Source organism: Homalodisca vitripennis, chromosome X (genome assembly GCF_021130785.1).
Source record: "Homalodisca vitripennis isolate AUS2020 chromosome X, UT_GWSS_2.1, whole genome shotgun sequence".
Classification (NCBI taxonomy): Eukaryota; Metazoa; Arthropoda; class Insecta; order Hemiptera; family Cicadellidae; genus Homalodisca; species Homalodisca vitripennis.
This window is the reverse complement of record NC_060215.1, coordinates 92,738,597-92,746,796: the sequence shown is the minus strand read 5'-3', so window position 1 is coordinate 92,746,796 and position 8,200 is coordinate 92,738,597.

The following is an 8,200-nucleotide window of genomic DNA, read 5'->3' as shown; positions in this document are numbered from 1 at the left end:
GATATTGCCACACTTAAGGACTGTCATCTGCATCTTAAAATATAGAGTAACAAATGTGTAATGTTTAAAAGTATTTATCTGGCTAGGAGAACGCGAGCGAAAAAAGCATTTCAATATTTTGGATAGAAACTTCTAATATCAGTTAAAATACTTTATGCAATACTTCGTCAACGTCATATTCACTTGCCATATTAAATAGTTATATTATGCATAATTTTAAATTATAATTTTTAAGTAATAACTCGTGTTGTAATTTCACAACCTCTTCTGTTATGTTTTTCCCACGTCAATGAATGTACTTCTTGAAATCTATCGCTAATACATTTTTATAGTAACGAACTTTTGATAAATTATTTATGTCACCATTACTTAATGTGGGATCAGGTGGGAGGGTAGTTAAATAACACTGTTTTTATTTCCACATCACATATTATCTATCTGCTTCATTACTGATTCAATTTTACTGATTCATTAATCATTATAATAATAATTAGTTAACTTTTCCAAATATAATCGTTTTTATTACTTAAACTAACAATTTGAAAGGGCAATTTCCTCTACATATAGAAAACTATACTTAGAGTCTAAAATTTAAATATCCAATCTTCTTTCCTCAATACCAACGTCACATAAGTTTTACTCATACTCCATGTTTACGAGTGTGTATTCAGAAAACAGAATTAAATTAATTAGCATAACTACGTCAACTAGCACGAAAAACCTACTAGAGCATATTACTAGACCCAAGTTATGCAAAACCTTTACGAATTAAATAAACAATATTAATAGAATTTTTGTTGTTTTAAATCACAACAGATTTAAGTTTTGTTGCAGAAATGTGTATAATTAATTACATAAAACATTATTTTTAGCTCCCATGTTTTATTTACGGCTTCATATTTATATGTAAAATCATTTTCTACTGAGTTTAATTCTTTTTGATCCTCATCATGTTTTTATGTCGTAAAATATGCTTCATTTTTTACACAAGAACATAGTAATGATATCACAAAATGTGATGTGGTTTTATACATAAAATAAGTACAAAATTAGAAAACTAGATTTTTCTGTTTATTTATAGAAGTACATATTGCATGCAACGTTCTTTGCCCCATACTCCTGGGACAATAAAAGTAGAACGGCACGAGTGATTGTAACAGGAAAGAGCGTATTTAAATGAGTCTTGGTGAATGGGAAGAAGAATCGGCATGAAAACCGCGACCATTAATGATGCAAACCGGTTGCGCAAGCGGTACTGACTTGTGTCGTGCGCCAGCAAGGTTCTGTGCGCCAGGATAGAGAAGATGTTACCAGTCTGTATCGATCGGTCTCGTCAGTAAACACAACATTATGTTTTATACATTCTTCAACGAAATTCCAACCCTATACTGACAAAAAATCATTTATTTAAAGCTTCCACTGTGTTGTCTTTGTGGTTATTAAATAACCATAACAATTTTTTCATATGAATTGACAAACGCATAAAACTGGGGCATTTAAAACTAAGCAAACAGACGTATCTTATGGGATTTCTTTGAAATTTTATTTCCTACTCCTATAAGGATGCAGAAATCTAAAAATAAATATGATAATTAATTATAAATATGCACAGTACCTAAATATGCATAGAACCAGTGACAACATCTACATTACGCTGTATTAGTATGATTAATGGTCAATTGTAGGTGATTGAGTGCAGACCTATTGTGACCTGTATACGTTATATTGTAATATTTGTGTTCTGTTATATTAAGTACTTGTATTACGGTTAATTAAAAATATTCAAACAATGGGCTAGCAAACAAATTGTGTAATGTTTGTCTGTCTGATTTTTGCAAAATATCTTGAGAATATATTGTGCTATAAGCTTGAAATTGTTTATGGAGCTTATAGAGTTTAAATTTTGTATATATTGCTATTACTAACAAGATTTAAAAAGTTCTATTCTGTATGTTTGTCTTCAACCTGTCTGTAGGTCTGTTTCCGTCAGGAAATCTCGAGAACGAAATAGCCAAAATAGGCAAATTTTGTATGTAATCTCCTTCCTGTATTCTCAACATCGTGTTTTAGGAAGGTCCATCCTCGGAATATTATTGAACGTTATTGAAGCTTCAAAGAGCTGGAAATAATTGTTTCTCTCTGATCTGTCTGCCTGTTTGCTGAATATATCGAGAATGAAATTAACCATATTGACTTGAAATTTAGCACATAGTATGCTTCACATGTGGTGTGGCGTAATCCTTTGTAATCCTACTGACCTATTCTATGGTGTCTAATAGCTTCAAGGCATACAAAATATATTTTTAGATGTTCAAGTTAGATCCAAGTATTCAGCGTAATCAAAAGCTGTTGCTCCTGAACTTCATTGCAGAAACAGGGTGATTCATCATAATTACGATAATTCAACAGTAAACCTCTCGTAGTTGTTTTGCAATAATTGACCATAAAATCCTTTAGTACTAAAAGTTGTTACAATACGTCTACTTAAACCTCTGTAAGTGCGCGACCAACGCTATTATTGGAGGTACGGTGTTTCAATGACCGGCACTGAAACATGAGGACGTTCGGGACGTTTCGACGAAAAACTTCGGGTTTATGAGGTTTTCTTTATCATGTAACTTGATTGCGTATCGATAAGTACAGGATTCCGATTAGGAAAGGCCAAGCAGAAGAGTGAATGGATTGGCGGGCGGAGGTGGCAAGGAGAAGAGCGCTAACCGTGAGGACCTGATTTAGTAATATGTAGTTGTGTGGAAATATGCTAATAAGTAGACACTATATTTCTGTTTCTAGTTAAAAATGTTTTAGAAGGTCAACAGTGATTTACTCGTAACAGGAAGGTTCTAATACGAAGGAATGCGAAACAAGTAACAGATATTGGCAACTCGTTATTGACATATGACAGCCAAACCCTTAAATACCAAAATGCGACATAAAAAAGTTTTTTATGTCATTTGTTAACCCAATTCTTATTCAGATGTCCCATGGGGAAGAAGAGAAAAATCTTATATTTAAAATCTTACAGATATGACCTTGATAGAAAGATAATGCTCTAAAAAGATTAATCACATTGACGAAAATGTAATGTTTTCATTGTTAGTTTTTAAATAACCAAGCTCATTTTTCATATGGTTTACATACACATAAAATCTACTTCCGTTAGAACAAAACATATATATATATATATATATATATATATACACACTCCTATTGAAGTACCTTAACATTTAATTTACTGCTATTATACAAGGGTCCCAAAATTTGAAATTTTTGTGATAATTAACCACAATTTTGCACAGGAATTTTTAAAATCTAAAGATAACCTTTTCTGTTACAGACTTTCAATTGCGACAAGGAAAAACAATACGATATATGTATCATAAACCATAAAAAATTATGTACTCTACATGTTACTAGTCATTCACCTTTTATTTTACCTCGTTTTTCTCATTTCACTGGAATCTATAAATTTAGATACAGGGTGTTTCTGTACATACCGTATTTGAGATTTGATCTTTTACATTATAAACATATATGGACAGCCAGACATTAAATTCCTGCAGTAGTGCTAGCCTCTCGCTAAACACGTTGTATTTACAATCATTTTTCAGCGATACTTCACTTGTTGTTTACTTGAGTAGGTTAACACTCGACTATAGGTTCAACGTTTTAAGTGCATTTACAATCTCAAAAAACCTATAACAAATTTTAAATATTTTTATGTACACAACTTTAATCGTAGAACCCAGCGGTATCGATATATTACGAACTAGATTTTCTCAAAAACCACACAAACCCGTGCGTGCACACAGGTACTTCATTTTATATATTGAAGACGTTCAGACTATCATCAATTGTTGAACTCTAAAATAAATTAAATTTAAATCATTTGTTCCATTTAAGTTTTGACGTCCCAATAGATGACAACGATGATGTGGTAAAATGAAAAATGTTGACCACATATATTTTTAATAGTTTATGACAATTAAATGTTGTGTTTTTCTCTTGGCATTAAGCATACAAAGTATTATTTTACTGTCTTAATCGAAAGTCAAGAATAGGAAGCGTAAGGTAACAAGATGTTTTCCCAGGACATTTTCCATCGATCACTGGTAGAAGAGAAATCAGATCTGTACTCTTTAATATATTTCTCAGGTGAATAACTAACCTTATACATAACTACAATAAAGATTAAAATAAACAAAGAACCAGATTGTGACACGCATTACTCATATATCACAATAAACATGTCGCGTGTCAACCTAATGCCGACAACCGCGGGCTCGGTACATCGTCGCCGGTTCCAATGCGACAGCTCGACAACTGGCTCCGGTTGAGGTCTCTATACCGGAAAAATGGAGAGGTCAAGTTTTAAGCGATTCCTTCATTCGGTATTTATCTAATTAACAAATTTAACACAACCATAATCTAGAGTAATGAAACAAAACATTGCTGCGTAGGTCTTATTATAATAACTTGTTAAGACAAATCCTAGAACCAAGTCTTATGAAATGTATTTATTATTTATTAATTTAGTTGATTTATTTGTGGCCTATTGACATTTGACTGGTTTTAAAATCATTTTAGCCTTAACAGTTTCGGGTGGGGGGGTACATCCCCACACCCCCTGGCTACGCCACTGATTAGAGATAGCTCTCTTTCTTTTATTTTAATACTGTGCAAACGAAAGTTCCACAGGTTTTATGGTATAAAACTTATTTTTACATTTCTAAATTTAGCAGCATACATATTGATAGTAATCTACAATGTAGGGCCTGCGTGACGTCATAATGAAGACATCATATTTAAGAAGATTTAGAGGGTAATAATTCTTAAAAAATAAACCCCATGGGTAGACAGTAGTGGTATTTGACTCAGGGACCCACACAACCTTCATGGGAGGGGGCTAGATCAAACTCTTCTTTTTCCAAATCTTATGCAAAAATAAAAACACTTTTAGAAATGTTTCACTGGATGCGATTAAACAATGAGGGTTGTCTGCTATTTTGCGTTCTACTTATAATATACTTGTTAAAGCCAAGTTCATATTTGCTTTTTTGCGATGAATAACACGAAATATTGCAATTATATTTCCTAATTGTATATGAATGGTGGTCATATCTGATTGAGGTTCAGCTGTAATTAAAATTCATACACGTGCAAGGTATTTAATTATACGCGTAGTTTTATTGTAACAGATTTATTTTATATTTAGATTAAAATTTTAATGAAAAAAGTGAGTTTCAACGAATAGTATAACGTACGAGTCTTAGTCACGACTTTTCAAACATTACTCCCAAGTACAGTACCAAGCCTCGTACCGCGCTCTCTGTACACCTCGGTGGTTTCCATCCGGTCGTAGTATTGAATGAAAGTAACCAACGTAAATAAATCACTCCTATATTCATATTTTTGAACTGGTAATGCATGAGCATTCTGACTCATTAGAAAACATCAGTATAAGTACATTCTTGTCAAAGGGCGTTACTGTTATTTTCTGATGGTTTGGGAAAGTTACCTTTCTCTGAATTGGCCGCTAGTACTCAATATTACAGATCTGCTATGACTCTAAGTTAAAAAGCACTTTAACCAACTGTATATCGCTTCTTCGAATTATTTCAAATATTTCTTTAGATATAGACAGTAACTTTTAGAAAACACACTGTATTGTTTCCTTCATGGGCGACATAAATTATTTTGGCCGAAGACTGCATTTTTATTCTATTGTGTTGTGCCCACGCACACTGCATTGTAATCACTCGATAAGATTTCGTTTTTGTACAAGATCAAAAGAATTTATTACATCGTCGGTAATAAGATGGATACTTAATATGTACACATCTCAGAGAAAGAGACACACACAACACAATCACCCATTTATGACGGCAGCCCCACACGACCGCTGACCGCTAATTTCGCAATAGTCAGAACAACTCTTTTATCTCCTACCCGTAACTGCCACTGACTGAATCGTAACCACTAGCTAGCATCTCGTCTTGCTTTACTGCACCGCTCCCATGATTTTGAACTGGTTGGTGCTTCAACTCAACGATATAATGCCCAATAATTGTTGAAGCTGTTCTTTGCGTCTACAGAAAGTAGAAGCATGCTTTCCCTCTCCTTTGTTTTCGATAACCGCTCATTTTGCATTACTTCTCGTTAAGCTCCAGATTTAAAATAATGTTCTCAATGTGCCTTTTTAAGCCTTCGGAAGAAGCGCTAGACGCGCTATATTGAGATATGTTAATACCGCTGTTGTACTGTACTGATGTCTTACTTTATATTATTACGAACTTATGGTATAAAAATAATAACAATATTATAAATCTTATTTATAGAAATGTCTTTAAGTTTTTAAGCTTCTTCACAACAACAGAAAGCCGCTTTTGTTACGTCATTATGTTAGTCATATTTACAAACTTAGGACCCAGTTTCCTGGATTTTTCTAAAATCAAATTATAATTATATATATATATATATATATATATATATATATATATATATATATATATATATATATATATATATATATATAATTTTTAAATAAACATTGAATCACAAAAAGTATTTGCTCCACCGGTACTCGAACCCGTAACTCTCACTTGCCGGGTGAGTGCGCTACCATTACAATTATGGTTCTACATGTGGATTAATGTATGTGTATCCATGAAATCAAAATTTATCTACAAAAATATTTTCATTCACTCTAAAAAATCTACAACATTAATAGCCTATGAGTTTGTTCAATGTTACATTTTGTCTGAAATAAATTGCAAAAATAAAAATAAAAAATGCAAGTAAACGGATGTAGTTGAAAATATGTAAGTTCTGCAAAGAAAACATCAAGTAATAAACCCTTATTTCTTTGTAACACAACAAAATTAATATCGTTATTAATTTTTCAAATTGTCTTGCTTCTAAGGAGTGTATTGAATCATCAATAATTAGAAATCACTTCGTAGGCCTAGCCTACATGTAATTAAATACAAGAATTCAATATTTTCTGAAATCAATTTTAAAGATCAGTTTAATGCCATAAATATCTGCCTACGTCAGCATGATAATGCTAAGCGGCCGGCTATGTATGTGGTTGATGTTCCTTTAGAAGAGACTCATTCTGGAGCGAGCATGTTGATATGGTTTGTGCTAGAGTGACCTCAGACATCTATGTCCTGCGGAATCTAGTAATGTTCTATTCCGCGGGAGTTTTAAAAATGGCCTGTTATGGCTTAATCCATTCATCTTTTGCGTATTTAAGACTTTGGGGAGGTTGTGCTAAAAGCAAAACGGAGCAAGTCTTCAGACTCAAAAAAGGCTGTTAGAATAATCGACAATATGAATTATAGAGTCGTGTGGGGAAGCTTTCAGACAGCTGGGATTGCTGACTTTGCTTGCCTCTATATTATTGAGGTGAGCGTGTACTGCAAATTTAGATGCGCTTTGATTCCTGGCAGTGACGTTCATCAATATGAAACCAGAGACAGAGACAACTTTAGACCTCACCAACATAGACTGACATTATCTCAACACCTACCGCTAAAGTTGGTGTTAGACTAATCAATAAACTCCCTGAAAGTATACATAATTCTGACAATTAAAATCAATTTAAAACTCCTTTTGGAGTCCATAGCGTTTTACTCTGTTCATTAATTCATGATGATACGCTGGGATATTGAAATTGCTGGATCTGAAGCCAGTGCGACTGTGTTTTGAACGTTTGTGGGTATATTGTAAGTATGAATGTGTGTGAATGTCTTAATGAGGGGACTACCTATTGCACTGAGAAATGTGTTGACGATGCGTTACAATGCATCGTGTAATGAAATAAGGAGACTAATTAATTATTAGTATTGCCTTAATTGATAGATCGGAATTAATGCATTAATTAACATAACGAACTGACTTGGAAGGTGAGAACAAGAAAATGCATGTGTTAGAAAACATTCCTTTAAACAGTCAACTGTATATAAACAATTTATTGCTTTAATAATATTCTAAATAGATTTTTATTTGATTTGAACTCCCTCATAGTGTTATGTACTAAAGACAGAAGACTTAAACGCCCAAATTAAATCCCTCACCACTCATTGCTCCGACCCTGGAACAATAACAGCCGACAGCCGACCAGTTGCAACACGTAACTGGACTTACAATTACCACAAAGTGTAGTGCTTTGCCAATTACTCAATGCAAACAAAAC